The sequence below is a fragment of the Rhinoderma darwinii genome, chromosome 3 (genome assembly GCF_050947455.1).
Source record: "Rhinoderma darwinii isolate aRhiDar2 chromosome 3, aRhiDar2.hap1, whole genome shotgun sequence".
Lineage (NCBI taxonomy): Eukaryota > Metazoa > Chordata > Amphibia > Anura > Rhinodermatidae > Rhinoderma > Rhinoderma darwinii.
The window spans coordinates 410,861,659-410,887,454 of record NC_134689.1 but is presented as its reverse complement, the minus strand read 5'-3'; the positions used below and the strand labels follow the sequence as shown (position 1 = coordinate 410,887,454).

The window sequence follows — 25,796 nt, the reverse complement described above, 5'->3', positions numbered from 1 at the left end:
TATTTTTGATTTCTACTTATACTAAATTTCTTTGTAAAATCGCATGGCCCTTAAATCCAATTTAGTTAAAGAAAGAAAAATGCTTACAGATGATTTCCTTATCGAGTAAAAATCTCACTCTCAGCATCCCATTATTTACTTGGAAGCATTTAACGCTAACGGCAAGATGGCACGAAGCTTCTAGGCTTTTGGAGTTTGGTTAAAATTGGTTTAATTGAAAACCGGTTTCTTCAATCAATCAGAATGAGCAGGTAATCAGCATTTTGTCAACAAGACATTGGTTCTGAACAGGGTCAATAAATTCATCATCAAATGACCTTGTGGCGCAACGGTAGCGCGTCTGACTCCAGATCAGAAGGTTGCGTGTTCAAATCACGTCTGGGTCAGTTGTTGCTTTGATCATCATAATGTGAGTACAGAATGCTCATTTTCATCCAGCTAGTTCCAATTCCTTTGATAAGAGAATTAGGACTCACCTTGAAGTCAAACTTTTTGGACTTCTCCTTTTTTAAAGCGGCAATATCTTCGCAGCTTTTATTATTGCAATGAAAAAAGGGAAAATGTTGCTGTTGTATCAAGAAAGATATCCAGGTTCCTCTTAAATCATTCAACAAATCAACCATCACAAAATCCTTTGGCAGAGAGTTCCAAAGTCTCACTGCTCTTACAGTAAAGAATCTCAGTCTGTGATGATGGTGAATTTTTTTTCCTCCCGACGTACTTGATGCTGTCTTGTTCTGGTTAAAGCCCTGGCTTTAAAAATAAAATAATAAATAAAAAAATGTACCCTACATTGATATATTTGTACATAGTAAATAGATGGCACCTAAGAAATGTTGAAGAAAACTCAATAGCCTTTCTTGTTATCCATCTTCACCTCAAATGGTATTTTTGATTTCTACTTATACTCAATTTCTTTGTAAAATCGCATGGCCCTTAAATCCAATTTAGTTAAAGAAAGAAAAATGCTTACAGAGGATTTCCTTATCGAGTAAAAATCTCACTCTCAGCGTCCCATTATTTACTTGGAAGCATTTAACGCTAACGGCAAGATGGCACGAAACTTCTAGGCTTTTGGAGTTTGGTTAAAATTGGTTTAATTTAAAACCGGTTTCTTCAATCAATCAGAATGAGCAGGTAATCAGCATTTTGTCAACAAGACATTGGTTCTGAACAGGGTCAATAAATTCATCATCAAATGACCTTGTGGCGCAACGGTAGCGCGTCTGACTCCAGATCAGAAGGTTGCGTGTTCAAGTCACGTCTGGGTCAGTTGTTGCTTTGATCATCATAATGTGAGTACAGAATGCTCATTTTCATCCAGCTAGTTCCAATTCCTTTGATAAGAGAATTAGGACTCACCTTGAAGTCAAACTTTTTGGACTTCTCCTTTTTTAAAGCGGCAATATCTTCGCAGCTTTTATTATTGCAATGAAAAAAGGGAAAATGTTGCTGTTGTATCAAGAAAGATATCCAGGTTCCTCTTAAATCATTCAACAAATCAACCATCACAAAATCCTTTGGCAGAGAGTTCCAAAGTCTCACTGCTCTTACAGTAAAGAATCTCAGTCTGTGATGATGGTGAATTTTTTTTCCTCCCGACGTACTTGATGCTGTCTTGTTCTGGTTAAAGCCCTGGCTTTAAAAATAAAATAATAAATAAAAAAATGTACCCTACATTGATATATTTGTACATAGTAAATAGATGGCACCTAAGAAATGTTGAAGAAAACTCAATAGCCTTTCTTGTTATCCATCTTCACCTCAAATGGTATTTTTGATTTCTACTTATACTCAATTTCTTTGTAAAATCGCATGGCCCTTAAATCCAATTTAGTTAAAGAAAGAAAAATGCTTACAGAGGATTTCCTTATCGAGTAAAAATCTCACTCTCAGCGTCCCATTATTTACTTGGAAGCATTTAACGCTAACGGCAAGATGGCACGAAACTTCTAGGCTTTTGGAGTTTGGTTAAAATTGGTTTAATTTAAAACCGGTTTCTTCAATCAATCAGAATGAGCAGGTAATCAGCATTTTGTCAACAAGACATTGGTTCTGAACAGGGTCAATAAATTCATCATCAAATGACCTTGTGGCGCAACGGTAGCGCGTCTGACTCCAGATCAGAAGGTTGCGTGTTCAAATCACGTCAGGGTCAGTTGTTGCTTTGATCATCATAATGAGAGTAGAGAATGCTAGTTTTTATCCAGCTAGTTCCAGTTCCTTTGATAAGAGAATTAGGACTCACCTTGAAGTCAAAGTTTTTGGACTTCTCCTTTTTTAAGGCGGCAATATCTACGCAGCTTTTATTATTGCAATGAAAAAAGGGAAAATGTTGCTGTTGTATCAAGAAAGATATCCAGGTTCCTCTTAAATCATTCAACAAATCAACCATCACAAAATCCTTTGGCAGAGAGTTCCAAAGTCTCACTGCTCTTACAGTAAAGAATCTCAGTCTGTGATGATGGTGAATTTTTTTTCCTCCCGACGTACTTGATGCTGTCTTGTTCTGGTTAAAGCCCTGGCTTTAAAAATAAAATAATAAATAAAAAAATGTACCCTACATTGATATATTTGTACATAGTAAATAGATGGCACCTAAGAAATGTTGAAGAAAACTCAATAGCCTTTCTTGTTATCCATCTTCACCTTAAATGGTATTTTTGATTTCTACTTATACTCAATTTCTTTGTAAAATCGCATGGCCCTTAAATCCAATTTAGTTAAAGAAAGAAAAATGCTTACAGATGATTTCCTTATCGAGTAAAAATCTCACTCTCAGCATCCCATTATTTACTTGGAAGCATTTAACGCTAACGGCAAGATGGCACGAAGCTTCTAGGCTTTTGGAGTTTGGTTAAAATTGGTTTAATTGAAAACCGATTTCTTCAATCAATCAGAATGAGCAGGTAATCAGCATTTTGTCAACAAGACATTGGTTCTGAACAGGGTCAATAAATTCATCATCAAATGACCTTGTGGCGCAACGGTAGCGCGTCTGACTCCAGATCAGAAGGTTGAGTGTTCAAATCACGTCTGGGTCAGTTGTTGCTTTGATCATCATAATGTGAGTACAGAATGCTAATTTTCCTCCAGCTAGTTCCAATTCCTTTGATAAGAGAATTAGGACTCACCTTGAAGTCAAACTTTTTGGACTTCTCCTTTTTTAAAGCGGCAATATCTTCGCAGCTTTTATTATTGCAATGAAAAAAGGGAAAATGTTGCTGTTGTATCAAGAAAGATATCCAGGTTCCTCTTAAATCATTCAACAAATCAACCATCACAAAATCCTTTGGCAGAGAGTTCCAAAGTCTCACTGCTCTTACAGTAAAGAATCTCAGTCTGTGATGATGGTGAATTTTTTTTCCTCCCGACGTACTTGATGCTGTCTTGTTCTGGTTAAAGCCCTGGCTTTAAAAATAAAATAATAAATAAAAAAATGTACCCTACATTGATATATTTGTACATAGTAAATAGATGGCACCTAAGAAATGTTGAAGAAAACTCAATAGCCTTTCTTGTTATCCATCTTCACCTCAAATGGTATTTTTGATTTCTACTTATACTCAATTTCTTTGTAAAATCGCATGGCCCTTAAATCCAATTTAGTTAAAGAAAGAAAAATGCTTACAGAGGATTTCCTTATCGAGTAAAAATCTCACTCTCAGCGTCCCATTATTTACTTGGAAGCATTTAACGCTAACGGCAAGATGGCACGAAACTTCTAGGCTTTTGGAGTTTGGTTAAAATTGGTTTAATTTAAAACCGGTTTCTTCAATCAATCAGAATGAGCAGGTAATCAGCATTTTGTCAACAAGACATTGGTTCTGAACAGGGTCAATAAATTCATCATCAAATGACCTTGTGGCGCAACGGTAGCGCGTCTGACTCCAGATCAGAAGGTTGCGTGTTCAAATCACGTCAGGGTCAGTTGTTGCTTTGATCATCATAATGAGAGTAGAGAATGCTAGTTTTTATCCAGCTAGTTCCAGTTCCTTTGATAAGAGAATTAGGACTCACCTTGAAGTCAAAGTTTTTGGACTTCTCCTTTTTTAAGGCGGCAATATCTACGCAGCTTTTATTATTGCAATGAAAAAAGGGAAAATGTTGCTGTTGTATCAAGAAAGATATCCAGGTTCCTCTTAAATCATTCAACAAATCAACCATCACAAAATCCTTTGGCAGAGAGTTCCAAAGTCTCACTGCTCTTACAGTAAAGAATCTCAGTCTGTGATGATGGTGAATTTTTTTTCCTCCCGACGTACTTGATGCTGTCTTGTTCTGGTTAAAGCCCTGGCTTTAAAAATAAAATAATAAATAAAAAAATGTACCCTACATTGATATATTTGTACATAGTAAATAGATGGCACCTAAGAAATGTTGAAGAAAACTCAATAGCCTTTCTTGTTATCCATCTTCACCTTAAATGGTATTTTTGATTTCTACTTATACTCAATTTCTTTGTAAAATCGCATGGCCCTTAAATCCAATTTAGTTAAAGAAAGAAAAATGCTTACAGATGATTTCCTTATCGAGTAAAAATCTCACTCTCAGCATCCCATTATTTACTTGGAAGCATTTAACGCTAACGGCAAGATGGCACGAAGCTTCTAGGCTTTTGGAGTTTGGTTAAAATTGGTTTAATTGAAAACCGGTTTCTTCAATCAATCAGAATGAGCAGGTAATCAGCATTTTGTCAACAAGACATTGGTTCTGAACAGGGTCAATAAATTCATCATCAAATGACCTTGTGGCGCAACGGTAGCGCGTCTGACTCCAGATCAGAAGGTTGTGTGTTCAAATCACGTCTGGGTCAGTTTTTGCTTTGATCATCATAATGTGAGTACAGTATGCTAATTTTCATCCAGCTAGTTCCAATTCCTTTGATAAGAGAATTAGGACTCACCTTGAAGTCAAACTTTTTGGACTTCTCCTTTTTTAAAGCGGCAATATCTTCGCAGCTTTTATTATTGCAATGAAAAAAGGGAAAATGTTGCTGTTGTATCAAGAAAGATATCCAGGTTCCTCTTAAATCATTCAACAAATCAACCATCACAAAATCCTTTGGCAGAGAGTTCCAAAGTCTCACTGCTCTTACAGTAAAGAATCTCAGTCTGTGATGATGGTGAATTTTTTTTCCTCCCGACGTACTTGATGCTGTCTTGTTCTGGTTAAAGCCCTGGCTTTAAAAATAAAATAATAAATAAAAAAATGTACCCTACATTGATATATTTGTACATAGTAAATAGATGGCACCTAAGAAATGTTGAAGAAAACTCAATAGCCTTTCTTGTTATCCATCTTCACCTTAAATGGTATTTTTGATTTCTACTTATACTCAATTTCTTTGTAAAATCGCATGGCCCTTAAATCCAATTTAGTTAAAGAAAGAAAAATGCTTACAGATGATTTCCTTATCGAGTAAAAATCTCACTCTCAGCGTCCCATTATTTACTTGGAAGCATTTAACGCTAACGGCAAGATGGCACGAAACTTCTAGGCTTTTGGAGTTTGGTTAAAATTGGTTTAATTTAAAACCGGTTTCTTCAATCAATCAGAATGAGCAGGTAATCAGCATTTTGTCAACAAGACATTGGTTCTGAACAGGGTCAATAAATTCATCATCAAATGACCTTGTGGCGCAACGGTAGCGCGTCTGACCCCAGATCAGAAGGTTGCGTGTTCAAATCACGTCTGGGTCAGTTGTTGCTTTGATCATCATAATGAGAGTAGAGAATGCTAGTTTTTATCCAGCTAGTTCCAGTTCCTTTGATAAGAGAATTAGGACTCACCTTGAAGTCAAAGTTTTTGGACTTCTCCTTTTTTAAGGCGGCAATATCTACGCAGCTTTTATTATTGCAATGAAAAAAGGGAAAATGTTGCTGTTGTATCAAGAAAGATATCCAGGTTCCTCTTAAATCATTCAACAAATCAACCATCACAAAATCCTTTGGCAGAGAGTTCCAAAGTCTCACTGCTCTTACAGTAAAGAATCTCAGTCTGTGATGATGGTGAATTTTTTTTCCTCCCGACGTACTTGATGCTGTCTTGTTCTGGTTAAAGCCCTGGCTTTAAAAATAAAATAATAAATAAAAAAATGTACCCTACATTGATATATTTGTACATAGTAAATAGATGGCACCTAAGAAATGTTGAAGAAAACTCAATAGCCTTTCTTGTTATCCATCTTCACCTTAAATGGTATTTTTGATTTCTACTTATACTCAATTTCTTTGTAAAATCGCATGGCCCTTAAATCCAATTTAGTTAAAGAAAGAAAAATGCTTACAGATGATTTCCTTATCGAGTAAAAATCTCACTCTCAGCATCCCATTATTTACTTGGAAGCATTTAACGCTAACGGCAAGATGGCACGAAGCTTCTAGGCTTTTGGAGTTTGGTTAAAATTGGTTTAATTGAAAACCGGTTTCTTCAATCAATCAGAATGAGCAGGTAATCAGCATTTTGTCAACAAGACATTGGTTCTGAACAGGGTCAATGAATTCATCATCAAATGACCTTGTGGCGCAACGGTAGCGCGTCTGACTCCAGATCAGAAGGTTGCGTGTTCAAATCACGTCTGGGTCAGTTGTTGCTTTGATCATCATAATGTGAGTACAGAATGCTAATTTTCATCCAGCTAGTTCCAATTCCTTTGATAAGAGAATTAGGACTCACCTTGAAGTCAAACTTTTTGGACTTCTCCTTTTTTAAAGCGGCAATATCTTCGCAGCTTTTATTATTGCAATGAAAAAAGGGAAAATGTTGCTGTTGTATCAAGAAAGATATCCAGGTTCCTCTTAAATCATTCAACAAATCAACCATCACAAAATCCTTTGGCAGAGAGTTCCAAAGTCTCACTGCTCTTACAGTAAAGAATCTCAGTCTGTGATGATGGTGAATTTTTTTTCCTCCCGACGTACTTGATGCTGTCTTGTTCTGGTTAAAGCCCTGGCTTTAAAAATAAAATAATAAATAAAAAAATGTACCCTACATTGATATATTTGTACATAGTAAATAGATGGCACCTAAGAAATGTTGAAGAAAACTCAATAGCCTTTCTTGTTATCCATCTTCACCTTAAATGGTATTTTTGATTTCTACTTATACTCAATTTCTTTGTAAAATCGCATGGCCCTTAAATCCAATTTAGTTAAAGAAAGAAAAATGCTTACAGATGATTTCCTTATCGAGTAAAAATCTCACTCTCAGCATCCCATTATTTACTTGGAAGCATTTAACGCTAACGGCAAGATGGCACGAAGCTTCTAGGCTTTTGGAGTTTGGTTAAAATTGGTTTAATTGAAAACCGGTTTCTTCAATCAATCAGAATGAGCAGGTAATCAGCATTTTGTCAACAAGACATTGGTTCTGAACAGGGTCAATAAATTCATCATCAAATGACCTTGTGGCGCAACGGTAGCGCGTCTGACTCCAGATCAGAAGGTTGCGTGTTCAAATCACGTCTGGGTCAGTTGTTGCTTTGATCATCATAATGTGAGTACAGAATGCTAATTTTCATCCAGCTAGTTCCAATTCCTTTGATAAGAGAATTAGGACTCACCTTGAAGTCAAACTTTTTGGACTTCTCCTTTTTTAAAGCGGCAATATCTTCGCAGCTTTTATTATTGCAATGAAAAAAGGGAAAATGTTGCTGTTGTATCAAGAAAGATATCCAGGTTCCTCTTAAATCATTCAACAAATCAACCATCACAAAATCCTTTGGCAGAGAGTTCCAAAGTCTCACTGCTCTTACAGTAAAGAATCTCAGTCTGTGATGATGGTGAATTTTTTTTCCTCCCGACGTACTTGATGCTGTCTTGTTCTGGTTAAAGCCCTGGCTTTAAAAATAAAATATTAAATAAAAAAATGTACCCTACATTGATATATTTGTACATAGTAAATAGATGGCACCTAAGAAATGTTGAAGAAAACTCAATAGCCTTTCTTGTTATCCATCTTCACCTTAAATGGTATTTTTGATTTCTACTTATACTCAATTTCTTTGTAAAATCGCATGGCCCTTAAATCCAATTTAGTTAAAGAAAGAAAAATGCTTACAGATGATTTCCTTATCGAGTAAAAATCTCACTCTCAGCATCCCATTATTTACTTGGAAGCATTTAATGCTAACGGCAAGATGGCACGAAGCTTCTAGGCTTTTGGAGTTTGGTTAAAATTGGTTTAATTGAAAACCGGTTTCTTCAATCAATCAGAATGAGCAGGTAATCAGCATTTTGTCAACAAGACATTGGTTCTGAACAGGGTCAATAAATTCATCATCAAATGACCTTGTGGCGCAACGGTAGCGCGTCTGACCCCAGATCAGAAGGTTGCGTCTTCAAATCACGTCTGGGTCAGTTGTTGCTTTGATCATCATAATGTGAGTACAGAATGCTAATTTTCATCCAGCTAGTTCCAATTCCTTTGATAAGAGAATTAGGACTCACCTTGAAGTCAAACTTTTTGGACTTCTCCTTTTTTAAAGCGGCAATATCTTCGCAGCTTTTATTATTGCAATGAAAAAAGGGAAAATGTTGCTGTTGTATCAAGAAAGATATCCAGGTTCCTCTTAAATCATTCAACAAATCAACCATCACAAAATCCTTTGGCAGAGAGTTCCAAAGTCTCACTGCTCTTACAGTAAAGAATCTCAGTCTGTGATGATGGTGAATTTTTTTTCCTCCCGACGTACTTGATGCTGTCTTGTTCTGGTTAAAGCCATGGCTTTAAAAATAAAATAATAAATAAAAAAATGTACCCTACATTGATATATTTGTACATAGTAAATAGATGGCACCTAAGAAATGTTGAAGAAAACTCAATAGCCTTTCTTGTTATCCATCTTCACCTTAAATGGTATTTTTGATTTCTACTTATACTCAATTTCTTTGTAAAATCGCATGGCCCTTAAATCCAATTTAGTTAAAGAAAGAAAAATGCTTACAGATGATTTCCTTATCGAGTAAAAATCTCACTCTCAGCATCCCATTATTTACTTGGAAGCATTTAACGCTAACGGCAAGATGGCACGAAGCTTCTAGGCTTTTGGAGTTTGGTTAAAATTGGTTTAATTGAAAACCGGTTTCTTCAATCAATCAGAATGAGCAGGTAATCAGCATTTTGTCAACAAGACATTGGTTCTGAACAGGGTCAATAAATTCATCATCAAATGACCTTGTGGCGCAACGGTAGCGCGTCTGACTCCAGATCAGAAGGTTGCGTGTTCAAATCACGTCTGGGTCAGTTGTTGCTTTGATCATCATAATGTGAGTACAGAATGCTAATTTTCATCCAGCTAGTTCCAATTCCTTTGATAAGAGAATTAGGACTCACCTTGAAGTCAAACTTTTTGGACTTCTCCTTTTTTAAAGCGGCAATATCTTCGCAGCTTTTATTATTGCAATGAAAAAAGGGAAAATGTTGCTGTTGTATCAAGAAAGATATCCAGGTTCCTCTTAAATCATTCAACAAATCAACCATCACAAAATCCTTTGGCAGAGAGTTCCAAAGTCTCACTGCTCTTACAGTAAAGAATCTCAGTCTGTGATGATGGTGAATTTTTTTTCCTCCCGACGTACTTGATGCTGTCTTGTTCTGGTTAAAGCCCTGGCTTTAAAAATAAAATATTAAATAAAAAAATGTACCCTACATTGATATATTTGTACATAGTAAATAGATGGCACCTAAGAAATGTTGAAGAAAACTCAATAGCCTTTCTTGTTATCCATCTTCACCTTAAATGGTATTTTTGATTTCTACTTATACTCAATTTCTTTGTAAAATCGCATGGCCCTTAAATCCAATTTAGTTAAAGAAAGAAAAATGCTTACAGATGATTTCCTTATCGAGTAAAAATCTCACTCTCAGCATCCCATTATTTACTTGGAAGCATTTAATGCTAACGGCAAGATGGCACGAAGCTTCTAGGCTTTTGGAGTTTGGTTAAAATTGGTTTAATTGAAAACCGGTTTCTTCAATCAATCAGAATGAGCAGGTAATCAGCATTTTGTCAACAAGACATTGGTTCTGAACAGGGTCAATAAATTCATCATCAAATGACCTTGTGGCGCAACGGTAGCGCGTCTGACCCCAGATCAGAAGGTTGCGTCTTCAAATCACGTCTGGGTCAGTTGTTGCTTTGATCATCATAATGTGAGTACAGAATGCTAATTTTCATCCAGCTAGTTCCAATTCCTTTGATAAGAGAATTAGGACTCACCTTGAAGTCAAACTTTTTGGACTTCTCCTTTTTTAAAGCGGCAATATCTTCGCAGCTTTTATTATTGCAATGAAAAAAGGGAAAATGTTGCTGTTGTATCAAGAAAGATATCCAGGTTCCTCTTAAATCATTCAACAAATCAACCATCACAAAATCCTTTGGCAGAGAGTTCCAAAGTCTCACTGCTCTTACAGTAAAGAATCTCAGTCTGTGATGATGGTGAATTTTTTTTCCTCCCGACGTACTTGATGCTGTCTTGTTCTGGTTAAAGCCATGGCTTTAAAAATAAAATAATAAATAAAAAAATGTACCCTACATTGATATATTTGTACATAGTAAATAGATGGCACCTAAGAAATGTTGAAGAAAACTCAATAGCCTTTCTTGTTATCCATCTTCACCTTAAATGGTATTTTTGATTTCTACTTATACTCAATTTCTTTGTAAAATCGCATGGCCCTTAAATCCAATTTAGTTAAAGAAAGAAAAATGCTTACAGATGATTTCCTTATCGAGTAAAAATCTCACTCTCAGCATCCCATTATTTACTTGGAAGCATTTAACGCTAACGGCAAGATGGCACGAAGCTTCTAGGCTTTTGGAGTTTGGTTAAAATTGGTTTAATTGAAAACCGGTTTCTTCAATCAATCAGAATGAGCAGGTAATCAGCATTTTGTCAACAAGACATTGGTTCTGAACAGGGTCAATAAATTCATCATCAAATGACCTTGTGGCGCAACGGTAGCGCGTCTGACTCCAGATCAGAAGGTTGCGTGTTCAAATCACGTCTGGGTCAGTTGTTGCTTTGATCATCATAATGTGAGTACAGAATGCTAATTTTCATCCAGCTAGTTCCAATTCCTTTGATAAGAGAATTAGGACTCACCTTGAAGTCAAACTTTTTGGACTTCTCCTTTTTTAAAGCGGCAATATCTTCGCAGCTTTTATTATTGCAATGAAAAAAGGGAAAATGTTGCTGTTGTATCAAGAAAGATATCCAGGTTCCTCTTAAATCATTCAACAAATCAACCATCACAAAATCCTTTGGCAGAGAGTTCCAAAGTCTCACTGCTCTTACAGTAAAGAATCTCAGTCTGTGATGATGGTGAATTTTTTTTCCTCCCGACGTACTTGATGCTGTCTTGTTCTGGTTAAAGCCATGGCTTTAAAAATAAAATAATAAATAAAAAAATGTACCCTACATTGATATATTTGTACATAGTAAATAGATGGCACCTAAGAAATGTTGAAGAAAACTCAATAGCCTTTCTTGTTATCCATCTTCACCTTAAATGGTATTTTTGATTTCTACTTATACTCAATTTCTTTGTAAAATCGCATGGCCCTTAAATCCAATTTAGTTAAAGAAAGAAAAATGCTTACAGATGATTTCCTTATCGAGTAAAAATCTCACTCTCAGCATCCCATTATTTACTTGGAAGCATTTAACGCTAACGGCAAGATGGCACGAAGCTTCTAGGCTTTTGGAGTTTGGTTAAAATTGGTTTAATTGAAAACCGGTTTCTTCAATCAATCAGAATGAGCAGGTAATCAGCATTTTGTCAACAAGACATTGGTTCTGAACAGGGTCAATAAATTCATCATCAAATGACCTTGTGGCGCAACGGTAGCGCGTCTGACTCCAGATCAGAAGGTTGCGTGTTCAAATCACGTCTGGGTCAGTTGTTGCTTTGATCATCATAATGTGAGTACAGAATGCTAATTTTCATCCAGCTAGTTCCAATTCCTTTGATAAGAGAATTAGGACTCACCTTGAAGTCAAACTTTTTGGACTTCTCCTTTTTTAAAGCGGCAATATCTTCGCAGCTTTTATTATTGCAATGAAAAAAGGGAAAATGTTGCTGTTGTATCAAGAAAGATATCCAGGTTCCTCTTAAATCATTCAACAAATCAACCATCACAAAATCCTTTGGCAGAGAGTTCCAAAGTCTCACTGCTCTTACAGTAAAGAATCTCAGTCTGTGATGATGGTGAATTTTTTTTCCTCCCGACGTACTTGATGCTGTCTTGTTCTGGTTAAAGCCCTGGCTTTAAAAATAAAATAATAAATAAAAAAATGTACCCTACATTGATATATTTGTACATAGTAAATAGATGGCACCTAAGAAATGTTGAAGAAAACTCAATAGCCTTTCTTGTTATCCATCTTCACCTTAAATGGTATTTTTGATTTCTACTTATACTCAATTTCTTTGTAAAATCGCATGGCCCTTAAATCCAATTTAGTTAAAGAAAGAAAAATGCTTACAGATGATTTCCTTATCGAGTAAAAATCTCACTCTCAGCGTCCCATTATTTACTTGGAAGCATTTAACGCTAACGGCAAGATGGCACGAAACTTCTAGGCTTTTGGAGTTTGGTTAAAATTGGTTTAATTTAAAACCGGTTTCTTCAATCAATCAGAATGAGCAGGTAATCAGCATTTTGTCAACAAGACATTGGTTCTGAACAGGGTCAATAAATTCATCATCAAATGACCTTGTGGCGCAACGGTAGCGCGTCTGACCCCAGATCAGAAGGTTGCGTGTTCAAATCACGTCTGGGTCAGTTGTTGCTTTGATCATCATAATGAGAGTAGAGAATGCTAGTTTTTATCCAGCTAGTTCCAGTTCCTTTGATAAGAGAATTAGGACTCACCTTGAAGTCAAAGTTTTTGGACTTCTCCTTTTTTAAGGCGGCAATATCTACGCAGCTTTTATTATTGCAATGAAAAAAGGGAAAATGTTGCTGTTGTATCAAGAAAGATATCCAGGTTCCTCTTAAATCATTCAACAAATCAACCATCACAAAATCCTTTGGCAGAGAGTTCCAAAGTCTCACTGCTCTTACAGTAAAGAATCTCAGTCTGTGATGATGGTGAATTTTTTTTCCTCCCGACGTACTTGATGCTGTCTTGTTCTGGTTAAAGCCCTGGCTTTAAAAATAAAATAATAAATAAAAAAATGTACCCTACATTGATATATTTGTACATAGTAAATAGATGGCACCTAAGAAATGTTGAAGAAAACTCAATAGCCTTTCTTGTTATCCATCTTCACCTTAAATGGTATTTTTGATTTCTACTTATACTCAATTTCTTTGTAAAATCGCATGGCCCTTAAATCCAATTTAGTTAAAGAAAGAAAAATGCTTACAGATGATTTCCTTATCGAGTAAAAATCTCACTCTCAGCATCCCATTATTTACTTGGAAGCATTTAACGCTAACGGCAAGATGGCACGAAGCTTCTAGGCTTTTGGAGTTTGGTTAAAATTGGTTTAATTGAAAACCGGTTTCTTCAATCAATCAGAATGAGCAGGTAATCAGCATTTTGTCAACAAGACATTGGTTCTGAACAGGGTCAATGAATTCATCATCAAATGACCTTGTGGCGCAACGGTAGCGCGTCTGACTCCAGATCAGAAGGTTGCGTGTTCAAATCACGTCTGGGTCAGTTGTTGCTTTGATCATCATAATGTGAGTACAGAATGCTAATTTTCATCCAGCTAGTTCCAATTCCTTTGATAAGAGAATTAGGACTCACCTTGAAGTCAAACTTTTTGGACTTCTCCTTTTTTAAAGCGGCAATATCTTCGCAGCTTTTATTATTGCAATGAAAAAAGGGAAAATGTTGCTGTTGTATCAAGAAAGATATCCAGGTTCCTCTTAAATCATTCAACAAATCAACCATCACAAAATCCTTTGGCAGAGAGTTCCAAAGTCTCACTGCTCTTACAGTAAAGAATCTCAGTCTGTGATGATGGTGAATTTTTTTTCCTCCCGACGTACTTGATGCTGTCTTGTTCTGGTTAAAGCCCTGGCTTTAAAAATAAAATAATAAATAAAAAAATGTACCCTACATTGATATATTTGTACATAGTAAATAGATGGCACCTAAGAAATGTTGAAGAAAACTCAATAGCCTTTCTTGTTATCCATCTTCACCTTAAATGGTATTTTTGATTTCTACTTATACTCAATTTCTTTGTAAAATCGCATGGCCCTTAAATCCAATTTAGTTAAAGAAAGAAAAATGCTTACAGATGATTTCCTTATCGAGTAAAAATCTCACTCTCAGCATCCCATTATTTACTTGGAAGCATTTAACGCTAACGGCAAGATGGCACGAAGCTTCTAGGCTTTTGGAGTTTGGTTAAAATTGGTTTAATTGAAAACCGGTTTCTTCAATCAATCAGAATGAGCAGGTAATCAGCATTTTGTCAACAAGACATTGGTTCTGAACAGGGTCAATGAATTCATCATCAAATGACCTTGTGGCGCAACGGTAGCGCGTCTGACTCCAGATCAGAAGGTTGCGTGTTCAAATCACGTCTGGGTCAGTTGTTGCTTTGATCATCATAATGTGAGTACAGAATGCTAATTTTCATCCAGCTAGTTCCAATTCCTTTGATAAGAGAATTAGGACTCACCTTGAAGTCAAACTTTTTGGACTTCTCCTTTTTTAAAGCGGCAATATCTTCGCAGCTTTTATTATTGCAATGAAAAAAGGGAAAATGTTGCTGTTGTATCAAGAAAGATATCCAGGTTCCTCTTAAATCATTCAACAAATCAACCATCACAAAATCCTTTGGCAGAGAGTTCCAAAGTCTCACTGCTCTTACAGTAAAGAATCTCAGTCTGTGATGATGGTGAATTTTTTTTCCTCCCGACGTACTTGATGCTGTCTTGTTCTGGTTAAAGCCCTGGCTTTAAAAATAAAATAATAAATAAAAAAATGTACCCTACATTGATATATTTGTACATAGTAAATAGATGGCACCTAAGAAATGTTGAAGAAAACTCAATAGCCTTTCTTGTTATCCATCTTCACCTTAAATGGTATTTTTGATTTCTACTTATACTCAATTTCTTTGTAAAATCGCATGGCCCTTAAATCCAATTTAGTTAAAGAAAGAAAAATGCTTACAGATGATTTCCTTATCGAGTAAAAATCTCACTCTCAGCATCCCATTATTTACTTGGAAGCATTTAACGCTAACGGCAAGATGGCACGAAGCTTCTAGGCTTTTGGAGTTTGGTTAAAATTGGTTTAATTGAAAACCGATTTCTTCAATCAATCAGAATGAGCAGGTAATCAGCATTTTGTCAACAAGACATTGGTTCTGAACAGGGTCAATAAATTCATCATCAAATGACCTTGTGGCGCAACGGTAGCGCGTCTGACTCCAGATCAGAAGGTTGAGTGTTCAAATCACGTCTGGGTCAGTTGTTGCTTTGATCATCATAATGTGAGTACAGAATGCTAATTTTCCTCCAGCTAGTTCCAATTCCTTTGATAAGAGAATTAGGACTCACCTTGAAGTCAAACTTTTTGGACTTCTCCTTTTTTAAAGCGGCAATATCTTCGCAGCTTTTATTATTGCAATGAAAAAAGGGAAAATGTTGCTGTTGTATCAAGAAAGATATCCAGGTTCCTCTTAAATCATTCAACAAATCAACCATCACAAAATCCTTTGGCAGAGAGTTCCAAAGTCTCACTGCTCTTACAGTAAAGAATCTCAGTCTGTGATGATGGTGAATTTTTTTTCCTCCCGACGTACTTGATGCTGTCTTGTTCTGGTTAAAGCCCTGGCTTTAAAAATAAAATAATAAATAAAAAAATGTACCCTACATTGATATATTTGTACATAGTAAATAGATGGCACCTAAGAAATGTTGAAGAAAACTCAATAGCCTTTCTTGTTATCCATCTTCACCTCAAATGGTATTTTTGATTTCTACTTATACTCAATTTCTTTGTAAAATCGCATGGCCCTTAAATCCAATTTAGTTAAAGAAAGAAAAATGCTTACAGAGGATTTCCTTATCGAGTAAAAATCTCACTCTCAGCGTCCCATTATTTACTTGGAAGCATTTAACGCTAACGGCAAGATGGCACGAAACTTCTAGGCTTTTGGAGTTTGGTTAAAATTGGTTTAATTTAAAACCGGTTTCTTCAATCAATCAGAATGAGCAGGTAATCAGCATTTTGTCAACAAGACATTGGTTCTGAACAGGGTCAATAAATTCATCATCAAATGACCTTGTGGCGCAACGGTAGCGCGTCTGACTCCAGATCAGAAGGTTGCGTGTTCAAATCACGTCAGGGTCAGTTGTTGCTTTGATCATCATAATGAGAGTAGAGAATGCTAGTTTTTATCCAGCTAGTTCCAGTTCCTTTGATAAGAGAATTAGGACTCACCTTGAAGTCAAAGTTTTTGGACTTCTCCTTTTTTAAGGCGGCAATATCTACGCAGCTTTTATTATTGCAATGAAAAAAGGGAAAATGTTGCTGTTGTATCAAGAAAGATATCCAGGTTCCTCTTAAATCATTCAACAAATCAACCATCACAAAATCCTTTGGCAGAGAGTTCCAAAGTCTCACTGCTCTTACAGTAAAGAATCTCAGTCTGTGATGATGGTGAATTTTTTTTCCTCCCGACGTACTTGATGCTGTCTTGTTCTGGTTAAAGCCCTGGCTTTAAAAATAAAATAATAAATAAAAAAATGTACCCTACATTGATATATTTGTACATAGTAAATAGATGGCACCTAAGAAATGTTGAAGAAAACTCAATAGCCTTTCTTGTTATCCATCTTCACCTTAAATGGTATTTTTGATTTCTACTTATACTCAATTTCTTTGTAAAATCGCATGGCCCTTAAATCCAATTTAGTTAAAGAAAGAAAAATGCTTACAGATGATTTCCTTATCGAGTAAAAATCTCACTCTCAGCATCCCATTATTTACTTGGAAGCATTTAACGCTAACGGCAAGATGGCACGAAGCTTCTAGGCTTTTGGAGTTTGGTTAAAATTGGTTTAATTGAAAACCGGTTTCTTCAATCAATCAGAATGAGCAGGTAATCAGCATTTTGTCAACAAGACATTGGTTCTGAACAGGGTCAATAAATTCATCATCAAATGACCTTGTGGCGCAACGGTAGCGCGTCTGACTCCAGATCAGAAGGTTGTGTGTTCAAATCACGTCTGGGTCAGTTTTTGCTTTGATCATCATAATGTGAGTACAGTATGCTAATTTTCATCCAGCTAGTTCCAATTCCTTTGATAAGAGAATTAGGACTCACCTTGAAGTCAAACTTTTTGGACTTCTCCTTTTTTAAAGCGGCAATATCTTCGCAGCTTTTATTATTGCAATGAAAAAAGGGAAAATGTTGCTGTTGTATCAAGAAAGATATCCAGGTTCCTCTTAAATCATTCAACAAATCAACCATCACAAAATCCTTTGGCAGAGAGTTCCAAAGTCTCACTGCTCTTACAGTAAAGAATCTCAGTCTGTGATGATGGTGAATTTTTTTTCCTCCCGACGTACTTGATGCTGTCTTGTTCTGGTTAAAGCCCTGGCTTTAAAAATAAAATAATAAATAAAAAAATGTACCCTACATTGATATATTTGTACATAGTAAATAGATGGCACCTAAGAAATGTTGAAGAAAACTCAATAGCCTTTCTTGTTATCCATCTTCACCTTAAATGGTATTTTTGATTTCTACTTATACTCAATTTCTTTGTAAAATCGCATGGCCCTTAAATCCAATTTAGTTAAAGAAAGAAAAATGCTTACAGATGATTTCCTTATCGAGTAAAAATCTCACTCTCAGCGTCCCATTATTTACTTGGAAGCATTTAACGCTAACGGCAAGATGGCACGAAACTTCTAGGCTTTTGGAGTTTGGTTAAAATTGGTTTAATTTAAAACCGGTTTCTTCAATCAATCAGAATGAGCAGGTAATCAGCATTTTGTCAACAAGACATTGGTTCTGAACAGGGTCAATAAATTCATCATCAAATGACCTTGTGGCGCAACGGTAGCGCGTCTGACCCCAGATCAGAAGGTTGCGTGTTCAAATCACGTCTGGGTCAGTTGTTGCTTTGATCATCATAATGAGAGTAGAGAATGCTAGTTTTTATCCAGCTAGTTCCAGTTCCTTTGATAAGAGAATTAGGACTCACCTTGAAGTCAAAGTTTTTGGACTTCTCCTTTTTTAAGGCGGCAATATCTACGCAGCTTTTATTATTGCAATGAAAAAAGGGAAAATGTTGCTGTTGTATCAAGAAAGATATCCAGGTTCCTCTTAAATCATTCAACAAATCAACCATCACAAAATCCTTTGGCAGAGAGTTCCAAAGTCTCACTGCTCTTACAGTAAAGAATCTCAGTCTGTGATGATGGTGAATTTTTTTTCCTCCCGACGTACTTGATGCTGTCTTGTTCTGGTTAAAGCCCTGGCTTTAAAAATAAAATAATAAATAAAAAAATGTACCCTACATTGATATATTTGTACATAGTAAATAGATGGCACCTAAGAAATGTTGAAGAAAACTCAATAGCCTTTCTTGTTATCCATCTTCACCTTAAATGGTATTTTTGATTTCTACTTATACTCAATTTCTTTGTAAAATCGCATGGCCCTTAAATCCAATTTAGTTAAAGAAAGAAAAATGCTTACAGATGATTTCCTTATCGAGTAAAAATCTCACTCTCAGCATCCCATTATTTACTTGGAAGCATTTAACGCTAACGGCAAGATGGCACGAAGCTTCTAGGCTTTTGGAGTTTGGTTAAAATTGGTTTAATTGAAAACCGGTTTCTTCAATCAATCAGAATGAGCAGGTAATCAGCATTTTGTCAACAAGACATTGGTTCTGAACAGGGTCAATGAATTCATCATCAAATGACCTTGTGGCGCAACGGTAGCGCGTCTGACTCCAGATCAGAAGGTTGCGTGTTCAAATCACGTCTGGGTCAGTTGTTGCTTTGATCATCATAATGTGAGTACAGAATGCTAATTTTCATCCAGCTAGTTCCAATTCCTTTGATAAGAGAATTAGGACTCACCTTGAAGTCAAACTTTTTGGACTTCTCCTTTTTTAAAGCGGCAATATCTTCGCAGCTTTTATTATTGCAATGAAAAAAGGGAAAATGTTGCTGTTGTATCAAGAAAGATATCCAGGTTCCTCTTAAATCATTCAACAAATCAACCATCACAAAATCCTTTGGCAGAGAGTTCCAAAGTCTCACTGCTCTTACAGTAAAGAATCTCAGTCTGTGATGATGGTGAATTTTTTTTCCTCCCGACGTACTTGATGCTGTCTTGTTCTGGTTAAAGCCCTGGCTTTAAAAATAAAATAATAAATAAAAAAATGTACCCTACATTGATATATTTGTACATAGTAAATAGATGGCACCTAAGAAATGTTGAAGAAAACTCAATAGCCTTTCTTGTTATCCATCTTCACCTTAAATGGTATTTTTGATTTCTACTTATACTCAATTTCTTTGTAAAATCGCATGGCCCTTAAATCCAATTTAGTTAAAGAAAGAAAAATGCTTACAGATGATTTCCTTATCGAGTAAAAATCTCACTCTCAGCATCCCATTATTTACTTGGAAGCATTTAACGCTAACGGCAAGATGGCACGAAGCTTCTAGGCTTTTGGAGTTTGGTTAAAATTGGTTTAATTGAAAACCGGTTTCTTCAATCAATCAGAATGAGCAGGTAATCAGCATTTTGTCAACAAGACATTGGTTCTGAACAGGGTCAATAAATTCATCATCAAATGACCTTGTGGCGCAACGGTAGCGCGTCTGACTCCAGATCAGAAGGTTGCGTGTTCAAATCACGTCTGGGTCAGTTGTTGCTTTGATCATCATAATGTGAGTACAGAATGCTAATTTTCATCCAGCTAGTTCCAATTCCTTTGATAAGAGAATTAGGACTCACCTTGAAGTCAAACTTTTTGGACTTCTCCTTTTTTAAAGCGGCAATATCTTCGCAGCTTTTATTATTGCAATGAAAAAAGGGAAAATGTTGCTGTTGTATCAAGAAAGATATCCAGGTTCCTCTTAAATCATTCAACAAATCAACCATCACAAAATCCTTTGGCAGAGAGTTCCAAAGTCTCACTGCTCTTACAGTAAAGAATCTCAGTCTGTGATGATGGTGAATTTTTTTTCCTCCCGACGTACTTGATGCTGTCTTGTTCTGGTTAAAGCCCTGGCTTTAAAAATAAAATATTAAATAAAAAAATGTACCCTACATTGATATATTTGTACATAGTAAATAGATGGCACCTAAGAAATGTTGAAGAAAACTCAATAGCCTTTCTTGTTATCCATCTTCACCTTAAATGGTATTTTTGATTTCTACTTATACTCAATTTCTTTGTAAAATCGCATGGCCCTTAAATCCAATTTAGTTAAAGAAAGAAAAATGCTTACAGATGATTTCCTTATCGAGTAAAAATCTCACTCTCAGCATCCCATTATTTACTTGGAAGCATTTAATGCTAACGGCAAGATGGCACGAAGCTTCTAGGCTTTTGGAGTTTGGTTAAAATTGGTTTAATTGAAAACCGGTTTCTTCAATCAATCAGAATGAGCAGGTAATCAGCATTTTGTCAACAAGACATTGGTTCTGAACAGGGTCAATAAATTCATCATCAAATGACCTTGTGGCGCAACGGTAGCGCGTCTGACCCCAGATCAGAAGGTTGCGTCTTCAAATCACGTCTGGGTCAGTTGTTGCTTTGATCATCATAATGTGAGTACAGAATGCTAATTTTCATCCAGCTAGTTCCAATTCCTTTGATAAGAGAATTAGGACTCACCTTGAAGTCAAACTTTTTGGACTTCTCCTTTTTTAAAGCGGCAATATCTTCGCAGCTTTTATTATTGCAATGAAAAAAGGGAAAATGTTGCTGTTGTATCAAGAAAGATATCCAGGTTCCTCTTAAATCATTCAACAAATCAACCATCACAAAATCCTTTGGCAGAGAGTTCCAAAGTCTCACTGCTCTTACAGTAAAGAATCTCAGTCTGTGATGATGGTGAATTTTTTTTCCTCCCGACGTACTTGATGCTGTCTTGTTCTGGTTAAAGCCATGGCTTTAAAAATAAAATAATAAATAAAAAAATGTACCCTACATTGATATATTTGTACATAGTAAATAGATGGCACCTAAGAAATGTTGAAGAAAACTCAATAGCCTTTCTTGTTATCCATCTTCACCTTAAATGGTATTTTTGATTTCTACTTATACTCAATTTCTTTGTAAAATCGCATGGCCCTTAAATCCAATTTAGTTAAAGAAAGAAAAATGCTTACAGATGATTTCCTTATCGAGTAAAAATCTCACTCTCAGCATCCCATTATTTACTTGGAAGCATTTAACGCTAACGGCAAGATGGCACGAAGCTTCTAGGCTTTTGGAGTTTGGTTAAAATTGGTTTAATTGAAAACCGGTTTCTTCAATCAATCAGAATGAGCAGGTAATCAGCATTTTGTCAACAAGACATTGGTTCTGAACAGGGTCAATAAATTCATCATCAAATGACCTTGTGGCGCAACGGTAGCGCGTCTGACTCCAGATCAGAAGGTTGCGTGTTCAAATCACGTCTGGGTCAGTTGTTGCTTTGATCATCATAATGTGAGTACAGAATGCTAATTTTCATCCAGCTAGTTCCAATTCCTTTGATAAGAGAATTAGGACTCACCTTGAAGTCAAACTTTTTGGACTTCTCCTTTTTTAAAGCGGCAATATCTTCGCAGCTTTTATTATTGCAATGAAAAAAGGGAAAATGTTGCTGTTGTATCAAGAAAGATATCCAGGTTCCTCTTAAATCATTCAACAAATCAACCATCACAAAATCCTTTGGCAGAGAGTTCCAAAGTCTCACTGCTCTTACAGTAAAGAATCTCAGTCTGTGATGATGGTGAATTTTTTTTCCTCCCGACGTACTTGATGCTGTCTTGTTCTGGTTAAAGCCCTGGCTTTAAAAATAAAATATTAAATAAAAAAATGTACCCTACATTGATATATTTGTACATAGTAAATAGATGGCACCTAAGAAATGTTGAAGAAAACTCAATAGCCTTTCTTGTTATCCATCTTCACCTTAAATGGTATTTTTGATTTCTACTTATACTCAATTTCTTTGTAAAATCGCATGGCCCTTAAATCCAATTTAGTTAAAGAAAGAAAAATGCTTACAGATGATTTCCTTATCGAGTAAAAATCTCACTCTCAGCATCCCATTATTTACTTGGAAGCATTTAATGCTAACGGCAAGATGGCACGAAGCTTCTAGGCTTTTGGAGTTTGGTTAAAATTGGTTTAATTGAAAACCGGTTTCTTCAATCAATCAGAATGAGCAGGTAATCAGCATTTTGTCAACAAGACATTGGTTCTGAACAGGGTCAATAAATTCATCATCAAATGACCTTGTGGCGCAACGGTAGCGCGTCTGACCCCAGATCAGAAGGTTGCGTCTTCAAATCACGTCTGGGTCAGTTGTTGCTTTGATCATCATAATGTGAGTACAGAATGCTAATTTTCATCCAGCTAGTTCCAATTCCTTTGATAAGAGAATTAGGACTCACCTTGAAGTCAAACTTTTTGGACTTCTCCTTTTTTAAAGCGGCAATATCTTCGCAGCTTTTATTATTGCAATGAAAAAAGGGAAAATGTTGCTGTTGTATCAAGAAAGATATCCAGGTTCCTCTTAAATCATTCAACAAATCAACCATCACAAAATCCTTTGGCAGAGAGTTCCAAAGTCTCACTGCTCTTACAGTAAAGAATCTCAGTCTGTGATGATGGTGAATTTTTTTTCCTCCCGACGTACTTGATGCTGTCTTGTTCTGGTTAAAGCCATGGCTTTAAAAATAAAATAATAAATAAAAAAATGTACCCTACATTGATATATTTGTACATAGTAAATAGATGGCACCTAAGAAATGTTGAAGAAAACTCAATAGCCTTTCTTGTTATCCATCTTCACCTTAAATGGTATTTTTGATTTCTACTTATACTCAATTTCTTTGTAAAATCGCATGGCCCTTAAATCCAATTTAGTTAAAGAAAGAAAAATGCTTACAGATGATTTCCTTATCGAGTAAAAATCTCACTCTCAGCATCCCATTATTTACTTGGAAGCATTTAACGCTAACGGCAAGATGGCACGAAGCTTCTAGGCTTTTGGAGTTTGGTTAAAATTGGTTTAATTGAAAACCGGTTTCTTCAATCAATCAGAATGAGCAGGTAATCAGCATTTTGTCAACAAGACATTGGTTCTGAACAGGGTCAATAAATTCATCATCAAATGACCTTGTGGCGCAACGGTAGCGCGTCTGACTCCAGATCAGAAGGTTGCGTGTTCAAATCACGTCTGGGTCAGTTGTTGCTTTGATCATCATAATGTGAGTACAGAATGCTAATTTTCATCCAGCTAGTTCCAATTCCTTTGATAAGAGAATTAGGACTCACCTTGAAGTCAAACTTTTTGGACTTCTCCTTTTTTAAAGCGGCAATATCTTCGCAGCTTTTATTATTGCAATGAAAAAAGGGAAAATGTTGCTGTTGTATCAAGAAAGATATCCAGGTTCCTCTTAAATCATTCAACAAATCAACCATCACAAAATCCTTTGGCAGAGAGTTCCAAAGTCTCACTGCTCTTACAGTAAAGAATCTCAGTCTGTGATGATGGTGAATTTTTTTTCCTCCCGACGTACTTGATGCTGTCTTGTTCTGGTTAAAGCCATGGCTTTAAAAATAAAATAATAAATAAAAAAATGTACCCTACATTGATATATTTGTACATAGTAAATAGATGGCACCTAAGAAATGTTGAAGAAAACTCAATAGCCTTTCTTGTTATCCATCTTCACCTTAAATGGTATTTTTGATTTCTACTTATACTCAATTTCTTTGTAAAATCGCATGGCCCTTAAATCCAATTTAGTTAAAGAAAGAAAAATGCTTACAGATGATTTCCTTATCGAGTAAAAATCTCACTCTCAGCATCCCATTATTTACTTGGAAGCATTTAATGCTAACGGCAAGATGGCACGAAGCTTCTAGGCTTTTGGAGTTTGGTTAAAATTGGTTTAATTGAAAACCGGTTTCTTCAATCAATCAGAATGAGCAGGTAATCAGCATTTTGTCAACAAGACATTGGTTCTGAACAGGGTCAATAAATTCATCATCAAATGACCTTGTGGCGCAACGGTAGCACGTCTGACCCCAGATCAGAAGGTTGCGTCTTCAAATCACGTCTGGGTCAGTTGTTGCTTTGATCATCATAATGTGAGTACAGAATGCTAATTTTCATCCAGCTAGTTCCAATTCCTTTGATAAGAGAATTAGGACTCACCTTGAAGTCAAACTTTTTGGACTTCTCCTTTTTTAAAGCGGCAATATCTTCGCAGCTTTTATTATTGCAATGAAAAAAGGGAAAATGTTGCTGTTGTATCAAGAAAGATATCCAGGTTCCTCTTAAATCATTCAACAAATCAACCATCACAAAATCCTTTGGCAGAGAGTTCCAAAGTCTCACTGCTCTTACAGTAAAGAATCTCAGTCTGTGATGATGGTGAATTTTTTTTCCTCCCGACGTACTTGATGCTGTCTTGTTCTGGTTAAAGCCCTGGCTTTAAAAATAAAATAATAAATAAAAAAATGTACCCTACATTGATATATTTGTACATAGTAAATAGATGGCACCTAAGAAATGTTGAAGAAAACTCAATAGCCTTTCTTGTTATCCATCTTCACCTCAAATGGTATTTTTGATTTCTACTTATACTCAATTTCTTTGTAAAATTGCATGGCCCTTAAATCCAATTTAGTTAAAGAAAGAAAATTGCTTACAGAGGATTTCCTTATCGAGTAAAAATCTCACTCTCAGCGTCCCATTATTTACTTGGAAGCATTTAACGCTTACGGCAAGATGGCACGAAGCTTCTAGGCTTTTGGAGTTTGGTTAAAATTGGTTTAATTTAAAACCGGTGTCTTCAATCAATCAGAATGAGCAGGTAATCAGCATTTTGTCAACAAGACATTGGTTCTGAACAGGGTCAATAAATTCATCATCAAATGACCTTGTGGCGCAACGGTAGCGCGTCTGACTCCAGATCAGAAGGTTGCGTGTTCAAATCACGTCAGGGTCATTTGTTGCTTTGATCATCATAATGAGAGTACAGAATGCTAGTTTTTCATCCAGCTAGTTCCAGTTCCTTTGATAAGAGAATTAGGACTCACCTTGAAGTCAAAGTTTTTGGACTTCTCCTTTTTTAAGGCGGCACTATCTACGCAGCTTTTATTATTGCAATGAAAAAAGGGAAAATGTTGCTGTTGTATCAAGAAAGATATCCAGGTTCCTCTTAAATCATTCAACAAATCAACCATCACAAAATCCTTTGGCAGAGAGTTCCAAAGTCTCACTGCTCTTACAGTAAAGAATCTCAGTCTGTGATGATGGTGAATTTTTTTTCCTCCCGACGTACTTGATGCTGTCTTGTTCTGGTTAAAGCCCTGGCTTTAAAAATAAAATAATAAATAAAAAAATGTACCCTACATTGATATATTTGTACATAGTAAATAGATGGCACCTAAGAAATGTTGAAGAAAACTCAATAGCCTTTCTTGTTATCCATCTTCACCTTAAATGGTATTTTTGATTTCTACTTATACTCAATTTCTTTGTAAAATCGCATGGCCCTTAAATCCAATATAGTTAAAGAAAGAAAAATGCTTACAGATGATTTCCTTA

At 35.9% G+C, this 25,796-nt stretch overlaps 28 non-coding genes across 28 annotated transcripts; all 28 read left to right on the top strand.

The window, feature by feature from the left end:
* Positions 1-314: 314 nt before the first annotated feature.
* Positions 315-386, top strand: TRNAW-CCA (transfer RNA tryptophan (anticodon CCA)). The gene has a single exon. It is a non-coding gene; the product is annotated as a tRNA-Trp (tRNA).
* Positions 387-1,200: 814 nt separating this feature from the next.
* Positions 1,201-1,272, top strand: TRNAW-CCA (transfer RNA tryptophan (anticodon CCA)). The gene has a single exon. It is a non-coding gene; the product is annotated as a tRNA-Trp (tRNA).
* Positions 1,273-2,086: 814 nt separating this feature from the next.
* Positions 2,087-2,158, top strand: TRNAW-CCA (transfer RNA tryptophan (anticodon CCA)). The gene has a single exon. It is a non-coding gene; the product is annotated as a tRNA-Trp (tRNA).
* Positions 2,159-2,972: 814 nt separating this feature from the next.
* On the top strand, positions 2,973-3,044 carry TRNAW-CCA (transfer RNA tryptophan (anticodon CCA)). Its single transcript has one exon. It is a non-coding gene; the product is annotated as a tRNA-Trp (tRNA).
* An 814-nt stretch (positions 3,045-3,858) lies between these two features.
* TRNAW-CCA (transfer RNA tryptophan (anticodon CCA)) lies at positions 3,859-3,930 on the top strand. Its single transcript has one exon. It is a non-coding gene; the product is annotated as a tRNA-Trp (tRNA).
* An 814-nt stretch (positions 3,931-4,744) lies between these two features.
* Positions 4,745-4,816, top strand: TRNAW-CCA (transfer RNA tryptophan (anticodon CCA)). Its single transcript has one exon. It is a non-coding gene; the product is annotated as a tRNA-Trp (tRNA).
* An 814-nt stretch (positions 4,817-5,630) lies between these two features.
* On the top strand, positions 5,631-5,702 carry TRNAW-CCA (transfer RNA tryptophan (anticodon CCA)). Its single transcript has one exon. It is a non-coding gene; the product is annotated as a tRNA-Trp (tRNA).
* Positions 5,703-6,516: 814 nt separating this feature from the next.
* TRNAW-CCA (transfer RNA tryptophan (anticodon CCA)) lies at positions 6,517-6,588 on the top strand. Its single transcript has one exon. It is a non-coding gene; the product is annotated as a tRNA-Trp (tRNA).
* Positions 6,589-7,402: 814 nt separating this feature from the next.
* Positions 7,403-7,474, top strand: TRNAW-CCA (transfer RNA tryptophan (anticodon CCA)). The gene has a single exon. It is a non-coding gene; the product is annotated as a tRNA-Trp (tRNA).
* Positions 7,475-8,288: 814 nt separating this feature from the next.
* Positions 8,289-8,360, top strand: TRNAW-CCA (transfer RNA tryptophan (anticodon CCA)). Its single transcript has one exon. It is a non-coding gene; the product is annotated as a tRNA-Trp (tRNA).
* Positions 8,361-9,174: 814 nt separating this feature from the next.
* On the top strand, positions 9,175-9,246 carry TRNAW-CCA (transfer RNA tryptophan (anticodon CCA)). The gene has a single exon. It is a non-coding gene; the product is annotated as a tRNA-Trp (tRNA).
* Positions 9,247-10,060: 814 nt separating this feature from the next.
* TRNAW-CCA (transfer RNA tryptophan (anticodon CCA)) lies at positions 10,061-10,132 on the top strand. The gene has a single exon. It is a non-coding gene; the product is annotated as a tRNA-Trp (tRNA).
* An 814-nt stretch (positions 10,133-10,946) lies between these two features.
* TRNAW-CCA (transfer RNA tryptophan (anticodon CCA)) lies at positions 10,947-11,018 on the top strand. The gene has a single exon. It is a non-coding gene; the product is annotated as a tRNA-Trp (tRNA).
* An 814-nt stretch (positions 11,019-11,832) lies between these two features.
* Positions 11,833-11,904, top strand: TRNAW-CCA (transfer RNA tryptophan (anticodon CCA)). The gene has a single exon. It is a non-coding gene; the product is annotated as a tRNA-Trp (tRNA).
* Positions 11,905-12,718: 814 nt separating this feature from the next.
* TRNAW-CCA (transfer RNA tryptophan (anticodon CCA)) lies at positions 12,719-12,790 on the top strand. Its single transcript has one exon. It is a non-coding gene; the product is annotated as a tRNA-Trp (tRNA).
* Positions 12,791-13,604: 814 nt separating this feature from the next.
* On the top strand, positions 13,605-13,676 carry TRNAW-CCA (transfer RNA tryptophan (anticodon CCA)). Its single transcript has one exon. It is a non-coding gene; the product is annotated as a tRNA-Trp (tRNA).
* Positions 13,677-14,490: 814 nt separating this feature from the next.
* On the top strand, positions 14,491-14,562 carry TRNAW-CCA (transfer RNA tryptophan (anticodon CCA)). The gene has a single exon. It is a non-coding gene; the product is annotated as a tRNA-Trp (tRNA).
* Positions 14,563-15,376: 814 nt separating this feature from the next.
* TRNAW-CCA (transfer RNA tryptophan (anticodon CCA)) lies at positions 15,377-15,448 on the top strand. Its single transcript has one exon. It is a non-coding gene; the product is annotated as a tRNA-Trp (tRNA).
* Positions 15,449-16,262: 814 nt separating this feature from the next.
* TRNAW-CCA (transfer RNA tryptophan (anticodon CCA)) lies at positions 16,263-16,334 on the top strand. The gene has a single exon. It is a non-coding gene; the product is annotated as a tRNA-Trp (tRNA).
* An 814-nt stretch (positions 16,335-17,148) lies between these two features.
* TRNAW-CCA (transfer RNA tryptophan (anticodon CCA)) lies at positions 17,149-17,220 on the top strand. Its single transcript has one exon. It is a non-coding gene; the product is annotated as a tRNA-Trp (tRNA).
* An 814-nt stretch (positions 17,221-18,034) lies between these two features.
* On the top strand, positions 18,035-18,106 carry TRNAW-CCA (transfer RNA tryptophan (anticodon CCA)). Its single transcript has one exon. It is a non-coding gene; the product is annotated as a tRNA-Trp (tRNA).
* An 814-nt stretch (positions 18,107-18,920) lies between these two features.
* Positions 18,921-18,992, top strand: TRNAW-CCA (transfer RNA tryptophan (anticodon CCA)). Its single transcript has one exon. It is a non-coding gene; the product is annotated as a tRNA-Trp (tRNA).
* An 814-nt stretch (positions 18,993-19,806) lies between these two features.
* TRNAW-CCA (transfer RNA tryptophan (anticodon CCA)) lies at positions 19,807-19,878 on the top strand. Its single transcript has one exon. It is a non-coding gene; the product is annotated as a tRNA-Trp (tRNA).
* An 814-nt stretch (positions 19,879-20,692) lies between these two features.
* TRNAW-CCA (transfer RNA tryptophan (anticodon CCA)) lies at positions 20,693-20,764 on the top strand. The gene has a single exon. It is a non-coding gene; the product is annotated as a tRNA-Trp (tRNA).
* Positions 20,765-21,578: 814 nt separating this feature from the next.
* On the top strand, positions 21,579-21,650 carry TRNAW-CCA (transfer RNA tryptophan (anticodon CCA)). Its single transcript has one exon. It is a non-coding gene; the product is annotated as a tRNA-Trp (tRNA).
* An 814-nt stretch (positions 21,651-22,464) lies between these two features.
* TRNAW-CCA (transfer RNA tryptophan (anticodon CCA)) lies at positions 22,465-22,536 on the top strand. The gene has a single exon. It is a non-coding gene; the product is annotated as a tRNA-Trp (tRNA).
* Positions 22,537-23,350: 814 nt separating this feature from the next.
* On the top strand, positions 23,351-23,422 carry TRNAW-CCA (transfer RNA tryptophan (anticodon CCA)). The gene has a single exon. It is a non-coding gene; the product is annotated as a tRNA-Trp (tRNA).
* Positions 23,423-25,122: 1,700 nt separating this feature from the next.
* On the top strand, positions 25,123-25,194 carry TRNAW-CCA (transfer RNA tryptophan (anticodon CCA)). Its single transcript has one exon. It is a non-coding gene; the product is annotated as a tRNA-Trp (tRNA).
* The last annotated feature ends 602 nt before the right edge of the window (positions 25,195-25,796 follow it).